Source organism: Lolium rigidum, chromosome 1, assembly GCF_022539505.1.
Source record: "Lolium rigidum isolate FL_2022 chromosome 1, APGP_CSIRO_Lrig_0.1, whole genome shotgun sequence".
NCBI lineage: Eukaryota > Viridiplantae > Streptophyta > Magnoliopsida > Poales > Poaceae > Lolium > Lolium rigidum.
In genome coordinates, this window is record NC_061508.1 from 314,000,081 (window position 1) to 314,017,443 (window position 17,363).

General features: G+C 44.3%; 1 pseudogene; it reads right to left on the reverse strand.

Annotated features, from left to right (window-relative positions):
* Positions 1-712: 712 nt before the first annotated feature.
* LOC124684178 lies at positions 713-2,717 on the reverse strand (annotated as a pseudogene).
* Between the last annotated feature and the right edge of the window lie 14,646 nt (positions 2,718-17,363).

Genomic DNA, 17,363 nt, shown 5'->3' on the forward strand with positions numbered 1-17,363 from the left:
ACATTTGTTGTGGCTTTAGCTTCTCAGGTGGCCTTTCAATCTTTAATGTTTTGTTACTACAATTATTTCTTCACGTGGATTCATATCCTCATCACATATTCACATCACTAAGTAATTTAGAATTAGTGGGTAGCTGAACCTTCATGTTAGCTCACCTGGTCGGCTTGCCCATCAAGAAGGTTGATTAACTTTATGGCACGCTGTCCTGATGCCTCAACAAAGTATACAGAGATATTGTTCATTATTATCATGCCAGTTTAGGCTTTCAATTTCCATAAACCTTTTTTGACTTTCTCTTGGAATTTCTGTTTACTAGAACAACAGGACAACATTGTCACCGTGTGTGTGTACATGGTGTGAAAACCAACTATATTTACTTTGGGGAAATACTTTTGTACACTCACGCATGGGTGTGAGTGTTTCCGTCACTTACTTTGTAAATTGTGTAACAATATTAAACCGCTCACTCCAACAATAAGCATAATAATTTGTGTCTTTCCACTGCAACATGCAAAAAATTCACCCTGCTCTTACATCAACATGAGGACAGATGGCTCATTGCTTTAGTTGCATTGATTTCTTGATTTTGACTGCTAACATAAAGATCAAAGCACATTTGAGTGGTGGAAACAAATGTGTTTTCTGTTGCAGGTGCAACATGGACGAACAGATATGTATATTTATCTACTATGATCCAACTAGAAACCTGAATCTTCAGGCAGTATGCTGACAATGGTTATAATGATCCAATACACATGCTTTTGCAAGTAGTGTTGTTCAGCTGTGTGCCACCTTCCAAGATTTACCAGTGCCCATACTGAAGGCCTTAAGTCTGCCATAAAGCATGACCAAGACCAGCAGAGACTTTCCTCCATCGCTCCACCATCCAGAAAAGCTGTATGGGTTGTCCTGGCAGATGATCTCTGGGTGCAGCTGATGTAGCCTTGAACAAGCGTAACCAGTGGATAACCCTGCGTTGGCATATGCGCTGCAAAATAAAGCTTACAAAATTATTCTCCTTACTCAGAGGCATTTATGAGTTAGATCTTATCTCCTAACATAGTTTTGTCTAGTGTTGTGTTTAGCTCTTGCAAACACAAGTTGCTCTATTTATGAATTAAGTTAATTCTTTTGTTATGCTGCAATTTCCCTTTACCTTTACTCTATGGTAGCCTTACTGAGTAATGGAAGGATTTTGATCATATGAAGGAACAAAGAGGAACACACCTGATGACCTCGAATATCATGTTCAAGGTGGAGAAGTTGAGTGGATCGTTTCCGAGCCTTCTCCTTTCGGTGATGCGAGCAACTATCACAAAGATTGCATTACACCCAAGCGGTGAAAAGACGAAGTTCTGCACAAATGACCATCTACTGCCTTTCGTGTTCTCATTGGTGGTTTTAGTATCTCCATTGGATGGTGCAAATGTTGCTGTTGATGGCAAATACCTGAAACCAAAAAAAAAAATGTCAGACATGTATCGTGATATTCTAAACCAAGTTGTATACTAGTCAAGTGACATGAAACATTAATCAATGAGGTGTCATGCAGTCATGAACTTACATCATGATGATGAATAGTACTACAATGGCGGGGGCATGAGCGAGCAATCGATGGAATTCTCCCACGAGTGCCTCGCATTCACCACCATGAAGAATGCATTGACGAGTCTTCGATAAGAGCTGAGCCCATCAAACATCGAAGAATTCCAGTCAACGGCGCAGAACAATGTGGCGGCAGGCGCTACCGAGCCAATGACAGTTGAGGATAGAAACACGGTTGGCAACCTTGGAAGCAAACTACCAAAATGCATCTCCTCGGGGTTCTTGATCATGAGCCGCGAGATCCTTCACCTTTGTCGGCCTCCCTAGGAACCATACCGGCATCCTCGGGAAAAGAGGGAACGAGTGTGTTGCTCGCGAGAATCTGGCCACCGAGCGGTAGCAAGAGGCCTGGATTCTTTGAGAAGATGACCATGTTCTCATTCGTCGGCACGAGCCCCGCATTAGCAAAGGAGGCGACGGTGATCGACATTGAGAAGAGCACGATGTTGATCCCTTTCTTGTTCGATGGCGCGCTTGCACTTGGCACACGAGTTATATACGGAAGAACCAGCAGAAAGCCCACGACATGGATCACGAGAAAAGTACCCAAAGACCACATATCCTAAGCGCTTGACAGACCTTCTCCTCTTAAACTCTTCAGAACTCTTAGGTGGATTTGAATGAGCTGCTTCGTCAAGCGGAAAATCATCACCATCTATAGCTTCAAGTTCAACGGGAACTGAGCTGATCTTCACGCTTGGAAGATCTTGGTTGTCTTGATGATTCACTCCGAGCATGAGGCCTAGGAGCGAAACAAAGATCTCCCCTCCTACAAGCATGAGCAGTGTCAAGACCACAATCTGGGAGCTTGAGAGGTCCTCCATTTTGATGGTGCTAAGGCCGGAAACTGTGAGAGCAGAAGTTGACAAGTATAGCATGTCAATAAAAGGAGGGCTGAACTCAGGGTTGCTTGGTTTCAGCGACATCAAGAGGACTGAACCGAGTATATCAATGGCAAGGAAATATGAGAGTTGGATCCATAATGGATGAACATGCAATGCAACGAATCGGTAGAGGAAAAGAACCGAGTCGACAACGCATCTGCTGATGCGACTGAAGTTATGCAGCTTGATATGGATGAAATCGTGGTAAAATCTCTTCACCTGATCCATGATTCTTTGTATGAGTGTGACAAATGAATGCATGGATGCCCCAAGATTGGTCTCATAGTTGCTCTACTTATAGTGTGCAATGCACCGTTGACTCGGTACTATTTGGAAAATTGATTCCAGATTATAAAATTCAATCATAGGACAGTGATTATTTAAATACTTATGCAATTATGTTTGCTTCAATTAGTCAATGAATTTGAAGAAAATCCATTAGTATCCACAATCATGCTATAATTTATGTTCCCTCATAATAATGCAATAATCGTGTGTACCCTCCCCAGTCAATCAGTAGCGTGCTTACCTATATTTTGAAAGAAGAAAAATCCAATATCCTCTGCAATCATGCAGTAAATTATGTGTACTAACAATAATGCAGTTATCTATGTGCTCTCACAATGATTCAAATTGTATATCTTAAATGATGAAGTTGACCAATCGGGACTAGAGTTGGGTGCATGTGAATCTGCAGTTCTAGCAATGTGGCGATACAGAAGTGGTCCAATCAGTACTTAATTGCACGCGGCCCGGGAGCATACCATGTTCACAAACTTGACGTACATATAGTTGAACTTATGTACTTTAGCGGTTGAGCCTATGATCAAGGATGATCCATTTGCAGGTCAAAGAGACAGGGACATATAAGGGGTATATGCTAAAGTTCTTTCGCTGCATTTGGCCATGATTCAATTTAGCTCAGAGCAGCCGTCCGGTGATGGATTGGCATCAAAGCACATGCATGCCCATCAATGGCTTCAGTTTCATCATACGACTTCACAGGTTCAGGGCGGCGATGGCACGAGAAATATCTTCTAATTATTATCTTCTGATGTCTTGAGAATGTAAACATATCTAGGTTGGACACTTGGCATTCCATGAAACTGCGATGCAATAATTGACTCATTTTTTGCGAATTTGAGTGATCAGGCTGCCGAGATACCTGAACTTTTTTCTTTTTTTGCTTAGATGCGAACCGTGCAAGGTGCTAGGTACACATCATCTTTAGGATTGTTGAGAAGTTGGATCGGTAACAGAATGCAGCGCATCTGAATCTGAAACTAATCACAAAGTTAAATCAATTAATTTGGCACAGAATGAGTACAATTGATGTGAGATCAATGAGTAGACTTGGCAGCATTTTCTGCTCTCTCAGAGCATCTCCAGCCGCGTCCCCACAATATTTGGGTTGCGCCGGATATATTTTTTGTTCCTAGCCGCGCGCTTCAAGCCTCCTTCCATCCGGCGCGGTTAAATACGGTGTCTGACGTCCTGAGCCTGTCCCCGGTTAACAGGGGACGTTTCGGGCACACCGGACACAACAAAAAGTGTGGCGAGTAGACGTGGGCTCGACGCATCAGCGACACACGAACAAAGCGTCGCAACTTTTTCTTAATGGCAACAGAGGGGCAGGCGAGACGTCTCGTTGGCGCTGCACAACATCCACGCATCGCTGGTGTTCACACGCCACGCCATCGCGCGTTCCCGCTCTTTCTTCCCGCCACTTCTGCCCTCTTCCCGCCTCTTCTGGCGATGTCGGGGTCTATAAAAGGGCCTTCCCCACTCAATGGTAGCCACCACATCCGCTGGCACCTCTTTCTCCGCCGCAAGCACATCCCTCGTTGCATATGCACCACCTACGCAATGATGAACCATGCCAGTTCCCTCCACCACCACCTCCACCCACTGCGGGAGTTCGACGTCGACCCGGAAGCTGTGGAGAATGAAGCGTGGGAGGAGGCGGCGCTGGCGGACACCATAGCGGTGTTCGACGCCGCCACGACGGCGACGGGCGGAGGAGATGGGCGAGCGGTGGCGTGCAAAGCGGGAGCGCCTGCGCATGGAGCGGGAGCTCCATCACCGTGAAGCGGCGGGAGGTGTTGGAGCAGCAGCTGAGGGAGGCGGCGACGGCAGCGGAGGCGGCCTGGGCGGTAGAGGTGGATGCGTTGGTGGTGGCTGTGACGACGCAAATAGAGGAGGACGAGGCGGAGGCAGAGGAGGAGGAGGACGACGACGAATTCGACTGGTCCGGCGACGACGGGCCGGACCCAGAGGAGGCGGCGGTGCAGCAACGAGCGCTTGTCGAGTCGTTCGAGTCACAGAAGAAGCTGCAGGACGACGCCCGTGCCCGCGAAGATGAGCAGATTCGCCGCGCCGTCGAACTCTCCCTCTAGGCGACGCATGAGCGGAGGGCATGCGGTGACGCACAGATCGAGCACCGGTGTCTTCTCGCCACGCTTCATAGGGAGAGGTGGTGCGCAACGCAGGAGCTGCGGGGGAGGGGAGACGACGATGGGACGGGGCCGCACCGCCATGTGGCCAGTAGGCTAGGGTTAGATAATCTGAATGAAAATCTTTATTTTCATTAAAACTTGTAAAATATAATCAAATGTGAATGAAAATCTTTATTTTCATACATTTTTATTTATTTAAAGAGATGTGTTTGAAGGAGGCGGCTGGGAAGCGACGTTTTCCAATCACGGTACAGAGAAAACGCCTCCCTCGAATAGCTCGATCCTGAGGACATTTTAGAGGACGCTGTTGTAGATGCTTTCAGTTTCATATTCCTGGCCGGCAGCAGAGACGTGTGCTCTTCCTTCGGTGCAGACTAGAAAAGGCACCACGCGCACCGGCCCACCAATGCCCATGAAAGGGGATATCGCGTCGCGTACGCCTCGCGGCCTCGTTGTCTTAGTGCTTTAGAGCATCTCCAACAGGCGCGGTATATCGTGGCGCGCTATACCGCCGTTTCGGCGCGCTGCAAACCGCTGGCGCGCGTGCTAGCGATTTTTCCCCGCCAGAGGCTGCATTTTGCAGCGCGCGTTGGTGCGGGAAAAAGGCACCTCCGCCGAAGGCTGTATTTTGCAGCGCGTTTCGACCGTTAAATTCAAAATTAATCAACCGATTAAAATTTGATCGAAAATACGAATATTTAAAAAGTTCAACGATACAGCGCGACATAGTAGTCGAAAACGAAAATCTAACTACTCGGAGTCCCAATCGAAGTCCGACGAGTGGGTGCTCGGAGTCGTCTCCGACACCGGCGTCGACGTCCACTCGAAGGAGGAGGAGGAGGACACAACGATTGTCGACGGCCCTGCGCCGTTCTTCTTCTCCTCCGCCTTCCTCGCCGCCTTCTCGGCCCTCGCCGCCTTCCTCGCGGCGGACTCGGCGCGGCGCTTCTCGCGGCTCGCCTTCTTCTTCGCCTTGAGCGCCGCCTTCTCCTCCTCCTTCTGCGCGTAGAAGGCCTCCGTCGCGGCGAGGTCTTCGGGGAACTGCCGCGCCCACTCGACGCGCATCGCCTCGTCGCGCTCCGCGATGAGGAGACGCTGCTCCAGCTCGCGTCGCCGGCGCGCCTGCTCCTGCGTGATGACGGGCGACGACGGTGCGAGCATCTCCGCCTGCTCGCGGGTGTAGACGTCGTGGAAGTTTAACGACCGCCGGGAGCGGCCGAGCCGCCACGCGACGGCGTCGTAGGCGCGCGCCGCCTCGTGCGCCGTGTCGAATGTGCTGAGACGAATCCGCTCCTCGCCGGAGCGGATCTCCGCGTCGAATCGGCCGCTCGGCCGCGCGCGGACGCCGTGGTAGCCGGAGGATGGGCGGCGGCGCGGCGGCATCTTCGCGTCGTCGGGGAACGGCCGGAGGTGAAGCAGCGCGGGAGGGAGAGCGGCGGGAGAGAGAGAGAGGCGCGGGAGGAAGACGCGTGGGAGTCGCCGCTTCGCGTGTGTCGTCTAAATAGCGCGCGCGGCAGCCGACGCGGCAGATTTCCCGCGCGGGATGGCGCAAACGCGGACGCGCGGCAAACTTTTTAGCGCGCGCGCTTTTTTCCCGCGCCTGCTGGAGCTGCGCGCGAGCGCCCGCGCGCGCCAAATCGGCGGTTTTTTTTGCCGCACGGGCCTTTTAGCGGGGGTGTACTGTATGCCGAGCTGGTCGGCGCGGAAGCGGTCACCGCTCACCCCGCGCGCCCGGATTACTAACTGGGCCGCAGCCCAACATCAGGTAAGCCGGTTTTTTCTTTTTCGTTTATTTTTTTCTGTTGTTTGTTTTCTTTTTTTGAAGAATCTTTTTTAAATATCTGAACATTTGTAAAATTTTAAAAAAATCAAACTAAAAATAAATCACTTTTTAAAAATCTGAACATTTTCAGATTTGAACATTTTTAAATTTGAACAAAATATATTTTTCTATGAACAATTTCCGAATTTGAATATTTCTGAATTTGAACAAAATTTATATTTGAAAATTTTTCGAATCTGAACGATTTTCATATTAGAACAATTTTCAAATTTGAACAAATTTCGAATATGAACGATTTTCATATTTGAACATTTTTTGAATTTAAACAGTTTTCATATTTGAACAGTTTTCATATTTGAACAGTTTTCAAATTTTAGTAATTCTCAAATTTGACTTTTTCGAATTTAAACATTTTTCGAATATAGACTTTTCCAATTTGAACAAAAGAAAGAATAAACAGAAAGAAAAGAAAATAAAACAGAAAACGGAAAAGGAAAATAAGAAAAAAAAGAGAAAATGAAAGCGAAAAACGCTAAATGGGCCTGGCCCAATACCCGACCAGGGTGTGCGGCAACCGCATCGGCACCGACCTGGTCGGTGTATAGGACTGGCCCTTTTAGCGCGCCTGGTGGAGATGCTCTTACTTAAAGCGTCCATCGCCACGGGCCACGGCGAGATATGGCCACTTTGCCAGCCCGGGACGCAAGGAGGCACCGGCCAGGATGTGGAAAGTGTGATAATTAAATTTGGATTTATTAATAAGAAGGAAAAAAAAGTCTACTAGCTCTTACCTCACTTGTTCCACTTCTACATCCTTGCCAGCCTCATGACTTGCCGAGAATGCAAATAGAGGTGCGCAAACTAATTAAGAAAAAAACATTTTTTTGCTAATTCTCGGTCCATGGAGAATCAACTTAATTCGCATTCTCAGTTGACTCCTAGGCCATTGGTTCAGGTCACTATTCGTTCTAGCCACGAGTTGCAACATGTGATGAGATTTTACTACTTGCATATGGTTTCAACCGAGGAAATTAATACTCTAGACGGATGGATTACTTCGTGATTTATGCTAACCATGAATTGTACCATGGGTTGCAACTAACATTGAATGACACCATCTGGTAATTAAGTTAATTCTCGGTTAGGATGAGAATTAGTCTCTCCTAAAATAACATTACCTATGCTATAGAGCATACTTCATACGAAGGATGGCTCCCTCTCCACCTCCACCTCCGGCGCTCACCCTGAACTCCGGTGATCTCTCCAAGCTGATCTGATCTTCCTTCCGGGCGTCTTCCTCTCTCAAGGTGATCTCCTTCATGGCTCCCCCTCCTTCCCCTCTTGGCCGTTGGAAAGTCTCCTTTGAATCTCTCCTTCCCAATGGTTCTTGCAACACCGCTTCTGGTTTTCTCTTGCTTTGGCCAAATAATTGGTTGGCTCTCGTTAATCATAAGGATTCTCCTCTGGTTGGTAAAACTCTACGTGATGGGGAAGTCTTCTACCTTGGATCTTCAATAAGATTTCCTAACCACTTGGTCCTTGTTCAAACTTGCCTTGTTTCACCTCCGGGTTTTTCATCCTTCTCGGAACCTCCTCATCAAAGATGGAGGGTGACTTTTGCTCCTTTGGGTACATTGGATCCAGAAATTCCTATGGGTAAATCAGCTTTCCTGCTTTTGAGGCCTCATGCAAGGAGGATCTTTCTGGTTGATTCCAAAGAGCAGGTGATCTCTGCTAGATTTCTTCTTCAAGATGAACAAGTGGTTTCTGGAATTATCCTGGATTTTAATGATCATTCTGTTCTGGTGGGTGAATGTGTTGGCACTCATTTTATTTCTCTGCATGAGAATACAACTGCCCCCGCTCCTAAGCTGATCAGCAGTTCTAGAACCTTCGTTCAAGTGGTGAATTCCTCAAAAGTTTCAAATGCTTCCTCCATGCTAGAAGCTCCCCTGGTACGTTGGAAGGCTAGTTGCACCCCTATTCAAGATGGTTCACGCTCTGTTCAAGCTTTTCTCATTTTAAGACCCCAGGCAAAAAGATTGGTGTTACTGGATATGCATGAGGAGGTTTTGGATGCTAGATTTCTTTTGGAAAATGAAAGGGTGCATTCTGGTTTGATATTGGATCTGAAATCACATACTGTTGCTGTGGGAGAACGCATTATTGCTGATTCGCTGGATTTAGGAGTGAATATTTTAAAATCTTCATGCCCTAAGCAAGTTAATTCTACTAGTTCTTGCTCTCCAACATCTTCACATGGGGTTCTCGCTTTGGATTTCTCGAAGGGAATCTCTTTTGAAGCAGCTTGCAAAAGTAAGTTTGGACATTCTATTACAATTACAAATCATTCTCACAGAAGAGCTTTCTTTCTAGTAATCTCTTTTGGTAGAGCAAGTTTCAAACTTGACATCCATACTGTGGCTATCACTCTGCAATCCTGCTTTGGAGGTTTGGCTTCTGCTTACAAAGTCAGACATCTAAGGGATAGAACTTTCCAATTCTCTGTGTTCTCAACTGCAGTAGGGTTTGAAATTTACAATCAGTCCAAAGTTTGCACCCCTATGTTTGAATTTTTTCTGAGTCTTTGGGGTCATGGTGGTCCAAATTGGATGGTTGAAGAGAAAAAATATTATAAGGAAATTGATTCTGAATGGCAAGTGGTACAAAGGAAAAAAAATAAACTTTCCATCCTCTAGGCGTGTGTCGATGTTTCAACGCATGCAATACCCTTCTCATGATCCTTGTTTAACGCCCTAAAATAATCACCACCAGCAAACGGCTAATCCCGACAATTTTGCGGCTCCCCATAAAATCTTCTCTTCAAATCGATCGCATTTTCGGGCTAATTTGCCGGGTTTGCTACCTTATTTCAAATATTCTTCATTCAAACCCATTCAATGGCCCGATGAAAGTTACCTATCATGGTTTAAGGCCCATGGGCCTGCGCCTTTAATCCAGGAGGTTTCCTCTTTTGGAGATTTTTCGGGTTTCCTATCTGGAGAAAAAAGATCTGTCGGTTTTGTCCTCTCTGCCTCCTCACATTCGCCACCCTCGACCTCTCCGCAATTGTTCACAACACCGACCACCATCGCCAAACCAGCGGAGGCTCCACCTCCGGCAATCGCCAATATTCCCATCGACCCCAGGCCGTTTGTTCCGCAAGGTTATCAGATTCAAAACATCGCCGGGCGCCTCGCAGTCAAGAGAGTGGTGGTGCCTCATCGCCCCAAGGAGCATGAGCAGTACGCCATCGCCACCATTAACCCTTTTCCAGAAGGTTTGGTCCCTTTCGATAATGTTAGAGATGTTCTGGGAGAGTTCTTCACTGAGGTTGCTAGGGTGGGTTTTGTTAGTCTGCATTCTTGCCCTTTTGGTGCTGCGTATGTCCAGTTCAAAAATGTCAGTGATAGAGACAGGCTGATCTCCTCTAGCCCTAACCAATTTGGGGATGTTACCATTTCTTTTGTTAAGCATGATGAGGGTATTAATTGGAGGGGAGTCACTTTCAATAGAGATGTTTGGTTGCTTCTGGTTGGCCCTCCCCTAGATCACATGAAGACTGAAGACCTGAATGCTTGTTTCTCTGACATTGGTTCACTTCTTCTTTGGGAAAGAGACCCAAACAGAAAAGGCAGAGTGCTGGTTAAAGTTAGGGTCACTGACCTACATGATATTCCAAGGAGTATTAGAATGACTGAAAGCTCCAGGCCAGATGCTGAATCGTGGACTTTCTTGGTTGAAGTACTACAGCAAAATCTCCTTGGAGGAGGACCACCAGATGAAGATCCTCTGCCTGATGAGGGCGTTGACCCACATCCCATGCCTGGACATGCACTCTGCTGTCCCTTTGTTTAACCAAGGTCATCCACAACCAAATATTCAGAATAATGAAGAGGTTGCTGATGGGTGGGGCCACTGGGCCATGGGACCTACTCAGGAACAACCACAACCAATGGATGTTGAAGTCCAACAACAACATAATAATTTCATGCCTGAAGTTCAAGAAGAATTTGATATGGGTGAAGAAGAGCCTCCACTGCCTGATTTCACCAGCATGGATCAAGTCTCTTCCTCCAGCTCTGAAGATTCAACTTCACATATGTCTCCTAGTAATGTTGCTGACACCTCTGGTTCTTCTGCTCATGCTATTGTTCAGCAGCCTGCTTTGCCTTTGGGAGATGGTTTGCTAAGTTTGATCCAAGCATATCCTACAGAAAATGATTCTTGGAGGTTTCACACCTTTATGACATTCCTAGCTCCTCCTTGGACCCTTCTTCCGATCAAAGTTTGGATACCTTGGAAGATAACATGTTTCTCCCTGATAATGTAAACATGGTGTCCCCAAATGAAGCTCACTTGCAGTTAACCCTTGGAAGAGTGGAAACACATTTCTTCTCTATCCCTGAGGAACATGACTTGACAAGAAAGTTCTCATCAGAAGGTCTCCTTCTTTGGGAGAAATATTTTGCTCCATACATGCATGGACCTGACAAGCCAAGCTACTCTGCAGTAGTAAACATTCATGTGAGTTGGTTCAACTTCATTATTCTCATGCTCTTAACTCCAGAAAAATTTGATTGGGCAAAAAGCTTTCTTTCTTCACAACTCTGGAACATTCTTAAGGAACCAATGCTCTTAGAAGAAACTATTCAATTTGCTATTCCAGATAAATGTGTTACTACTGAGGCACCTCTTTGCATAACTCTGTCCAACCAGGATGAGGCTTCTCCAGCTGCCGCACCCTCTAAGGAAGAACTAATAACTCCCAAAAGGAAAAGAAGGGAAGGGAAATCAGTGTTGGTGGAGTCTGAGGTAAGAAGAAGTCCAAGACTTGTCCTGTTGAATGATGGATACAAAAATCATGTGAATTGTTCAGCAAAAAACTGCCTGACTTGCAATGCTATTCCACCAATTGTTAATTCTAAGGTGGTTAAAAACTTGGCTATGTCTTTCTGTAAGGTCCCTGAAGAAACTGTTGCAAGGAAAGTTCTGAAGAGTAGCAAGGCAACAGGAGGAGAACACAAGTCCACAGTTGCACCTGGAGTGATTGGAAGCAGGAAAACCAAGGAGACACAATCCACTTCACAAGGCAAAACAAGTGGAAAGGTGCAAGATAAGCCTACTGCCATGGGTCAGCAGGCTGACACGCGTACAACACGCGTCCGTTGGGAACCCCAAGTGGAAGGTGTGATGCGTACAGCAGTAAGTTTCCCTCAGTAAGAAACGAAGGTTTATCGAACTAGTAGGAGCCAAGTGTAGTGCAGCGCAACACCAGGGATTCCGGTGCCAACGTGGAACCTACACAACACAACCAAAATACTTTGCCCCAACCGTAACCGTGAGGTTGTCAATCTCACCGGCTTGTTGTAACAAAGGATTAGATGTATAGTGTGGATGATGATGTTTGCAGAGAACAGTAAGAACGAGTATTGCAGTAGATTGTATTCGATGTAAAGAAATGGACCGGGGTCCACAGTTCACTAGTGGTGTCTCTCCGATAAGAAATAGCATGTTGGGTGAACAAATTACAGTTGGGCAATTGACAAATAAAGATGGCATGACAATGCACATACATATTATGATGAGTAGTGTGAGATTTAATTGGGCATTACGACAAAGTACATAGACCGCTATCTAGCATGCATCTATGCCTAAAAAGTCCACCTTCAGGTTAGCATCCGCACCCCTTCCAGTATTAAGTTGCAGACAACAGACAATTGCATTAAGTATGGTGAGTAATGTAATCAACACAAATATCCTTAGACAAAGCATTGATGTTTTATCCCTAGTGGCAACAACACATCCACAACCTTAGAACTTTCTGTCACTGTCCCAGATTTAATGGAGGCATGAACCCACTATCGAGCATAAATACTCCCTCTTGGATTTACAAGTAACGACTTGGCCAGAGCCTCTACTAGCAACGCAGAGCATGCAAGATCATAAACAACACATAGATGATAGATTGATAATCAACATAACATAGCATTCCATATTCATCGGATCCCAACAAACGCAACATGTAGCATTACAAACAGATGATCTTGATCATGTTAGGTGATACGTCTCCAACGTATCCATAATTTCTGATGTTCCATGCTTGTTTTATGACAATACTTACATGTTTTGCTCGCACTTTATAATGTTTTTATGCGTTTTCCGGAACTAACCTATTAACAAGATGCCACAGTGCCAGTTCCTGTTTTCTGCTGTTTTTGGTTCCAGAAAGGCTGTTCGGGCAATATACTCGGAATTCGACGAAATCAACGCCAACATCTTATTTTTCCCGGAAGCATCCAGAACACCGAAGGAGAGTCAAAGAGGAACCAGGGGGGCCCACCCCACAGGGCGGCGCGGCCAAGGGGGGGGCGCGCCCCCCTACTGTGTGGGCCCCCCAGAAACCCTTTTGCGCCGCCTCTTCGCCTATTTAACCCCTCGCGACCTAAATCCTCGATACCTTTTGATGAAACTCCAGAAAGACTCCAGGGGCGCCGCCGCCATCGCGAAACTCCAATTCGGGGGACAGAAGTCTCTGTTCCGGCACCCTGCCGGGACGGGGAAGTGCCCCGGAAGCCATCTCCATCGACGCCACCGCCTCCATCATGCTCCGTGAGTAGTTCCCCCATGGACTACGGGTTCTAGCGATAGCTAGTTGGTATTCTCTCCTCCATGTACTTCAATACAATGATCTCATGAGCTGCCTTACATGATTGAGATCCATCTGATGTAATCGGTGTTGTGTTTGTTGGGATCCGATGGATGATACATTATGATTAGTCTATCTATAAAGTTTGTGAAGTTATTGTTGCTGCAATCTTGTTATGCTTAATGCTTGTCACTAGGGCCCGAGTGGCATGATCTTAGATTTAAGCTCTATATTTATTGCTTAGATTGTATCTACAAGTTGTATGCACATGTCACTCGTCCGGAACCAAAGGCCCCGAAGTGACGAAATCGGGACAACCGGAGGGGATGGTAGTGATGTGAGGATCACATGTTTTCACGGAGTGTTAATGCTTTGCTCCGGTTCTCTATTAAAAGGAGTACCTTAATATCCAATAGATTCCCTAGAGGCCCGGCTGCCACCGGCTGGTAGGACAAAAGATGTTGTACAAGTTTCTCATTGCGAGCACGTATGACTATATATGGAAAACATGCCTACATAATTAATAATCTTGATGTTCTGTCTTAATGCTTTGAATCCTATCAATTGCCCAACTCGTAATTTGTTCACCCAACACTTGTCACTTGTTATTGGAGAGTTACCACTAGTGTAGATCGCTGGGAACCCCGGTCCATCTCTCATCATCATATACTCGTTCTATATGTCATTGGAAGTAGTATCAACTATTTTCCGGTGCCATTGCTCCTGTGTTACTGCTGCTGTGTTACTATTACTATTGCTCTCATATTACTGTTGCTTTCACATCACCCCTGTTGCTAGTGCTTTTCCAGGTGCAGCTGAATTGACAACTCAGTTGTTAAGGCTTATAAGTATTCTTTACCTCCCCTTGTGTCGAATCAATAAATTTGGGTTTTACTTCCCTCGAAGACTCGCCGCGATCCCCTATACTTGTGGGTCATCAAGACAGGTTTTACAGCGCCGTTGCCGGGGAGGCATAGCTCTACTCATAAGTTCACCTAGGGAGTACACTCTACCTCTCTCTCTGTTTTTATTTTCTTTTATTTTGTTTTGCTTAGTTTACTTTTGTTTAGTTTATTTGTGCTTAGTTTATTTCTGTCTAGTATTATTTTGCTTAGTTTACTTTTGCTTAGTTTCTTTTTGTCTTGTTTTACTTTTCTCATATACCCAAAAATCCATAAAAATTTGAAAAACCTAAAAATTAAAAACTGCTGTTATGGGAGAACCCATAACCTACTTGGAGCTTATAGAATATTATAATAATTATAGAGAATCAAGAACTGGTAAAGTAATGAGTGCTATGATAGAAAAATTGAATACAATTGCTAAAATCTTGCTTAAACGCCATGATATAAATTGTTGCTCTCTAAAGAGGATACTAAACATCTGAAATTTCAATGTGGCTTTAGTGAAGAAGCTTTAATTAAGAACTATAATTGGAATAACTATATTCATCTTGGGTTCGAAGAGGTAGAACAATTTGTCTTATTTATGGGAGCCTCTGAGATAGAATCCTTCATGGTTAAAAAATATGAAACTTGTGTTGTTTGTAAGGACCTTAAAGATTATGTCTCTTCTATCCTTAATTTTTGCAATGAAAGTTACAGTTATAATCCTTATATCATTGATTATAAAGAGAGACTCATTAATGCACAAGAATGCACTCACAATTTGCAGGAACCTGTGGAAGAAGAAGTTGATGAACCTGAAAGCTCATTGGATGAAAAAGAGGAGGAAATTGATGAACCTGAAAGCTCATTGGATGAAAAAGAAGAGGAGAGTGATGAACAAAAGGAGGAAGAATGGATTAGCTACCCATGCCAACCTTCTAATGAGAGTAACTCTTTATCTCTTACACTATTTGATTGTCCTCCATGCTTACCGAAAGAGGTTGAATGTTATGTTCCTGTGGATTCTCTTGAAATATTACCTATGAGTAAAACTTGTGAGAATAATTATGCTACTGTTATCTATGATAATCCATGCTATTTTGATAAATCTTATGATAATGCTTTGTTTGTGCCTGATGTCGAAATGCATGATACTAAAGAATTTTGCTTGGCAAATGTTTATGATAAAGCTCTAGATGATGGTCCTATGTTACTTGATAATATTAATTGTACTACTAATGAAAATGGGATTGGAGAAGTATTTACTTTATGTAGGAGTCCCATATCTCTTGAGATTGATCAATCATCATGTTATATTATTGATAAAAGTGGGTTTGAAAGTTTTGACCCCGTTATTTTTGAGCCTGATAAAAATTATGTGTTAGTGAATCATGAAAAGTATGTTGCATGTGATAGTTATATTGTTGAGTTTGTTCATGAAGCTACTGAAAATTATTATGAGAGAGGAAAATATGGTTGTAGAAATTTGCATGGTACTAAAACACCTCTCTACATGCTGAAATTGTTGAAGTTACTCTTGTTTTATCTTCTTATGCTTGTCACTTTGTTCTTCATGAATTTATTTGTGCACAAGATTCCTATGCATAGGAAGTGGGTTAGACTTAAATGTGTTTTGAATTTGCTTTTTGATGCTCTCTTTTTTTTCAACTCTTATTGCGAGTGCATCATTAAAATTGCTGAGCCCATCTTAATGGCTATAAAGAAAGAACTTCTTGGGAGATAACCCATGTGTTTATTTTGCTACTGTTTTGTTGTGTTTTGGAAGTTGTTACTACTGTAGCAACCTCTCCTTATCTTTATTTTATTGCAATGTTGTGCCAAGTGAAGCCTCTAATCGAAGGTTGATACTAGATTTGGATTTCTGCGCAGAAACAGATTTCTATCTGTCACGAATTCTGGTCAGATTCTCTGTAGGTAACTCAGAAAAATCTGCAAATTTACGTGCGTGTTCCTCAGATATGTATGCAACTTTCATTAGTTTTGAGTTTTCTGATTTGAGCAACGTAAGTACCTCTTTAAAATTCGTCTTTACTGGCTGTTCTGTTTTGGCAGATTCTGTCTCTGTTTTTTGCATTGTCTCTTGTGGACTTTAAGCAAGGCTTTCTAGACGTGGAGAGCTGTAGCTAATATTTTATTGAGTTCTTGCAATGTGTCACTACAGGACCAAGGTGGATTCAAATTTTTTGAGTACTAACCCCTCTAATGAAGTTTATGAGAAGTTTGGTGTGAAGGAAGTTTTCAAGGGTCAAGAGAGGAGGATGATATATGATCAAGAAGAGTGAAAAGTCTAAGCTTGGGGATGCCCCCGTGGTTCATCCCTGCATATTTCAAGAAGACTCAAGCGTCTAAGCTTGGGGATATCCAAGGCATCCCCTTCTTCATCAACTTATCAGGTCACTTCTATTGAAACTATATTTTTATTCGGTCACATCATATGTGCTTTACTTGGAGCGTCTGTGTGCTTTTATTTTTGTTTTTGTTTGAATAAGATCGGATCCTAGCAATCCTTGTTTGGGAGAGAGACACGCTCCGCTTTTTCATATGAACACTTGTTCTTCGTTTTACTTTTAATGTTCAATGATAAAAGTTGGAAGCTACAATACTTATTGTTATTTGGTTGGAAACAGAAAATGCCTCATATTGTCTTGGATAATTTGACACTTGGCAATTGTTTTGAGCTCTCAAGTAGATCATGATTAAGTTCTTGCACTATGTAGTTTAAACCTATTAGTGGAGAACTACCGTAGAGCTTGTTGAAATTGGTTTGCATGATTGGTCTCTCTTAAGGTCTAGATATTTTCTGGTAAAAGTATTTGAACAACAAGGAAGACAGTGTAGAGTATTATAATGCTTGCAATATGTTCTTATGTAAGTTTTGCTGTACCGGTTCATACTTCTGTTTGCTTCAAATAGCCTTGCTAGCCTAAGCCTTGTATCGAGAGGGAGTACTTCTCATGCATCCAAAATTCTTGAGCCAACCACTATGCCATTTGTGTCCACCATACCTACCTACTACATGGTATTTCTCCGCCATTCCAAAGTAAATTGCTTGAGTGCTACCTTTAAACAATTCAAAAT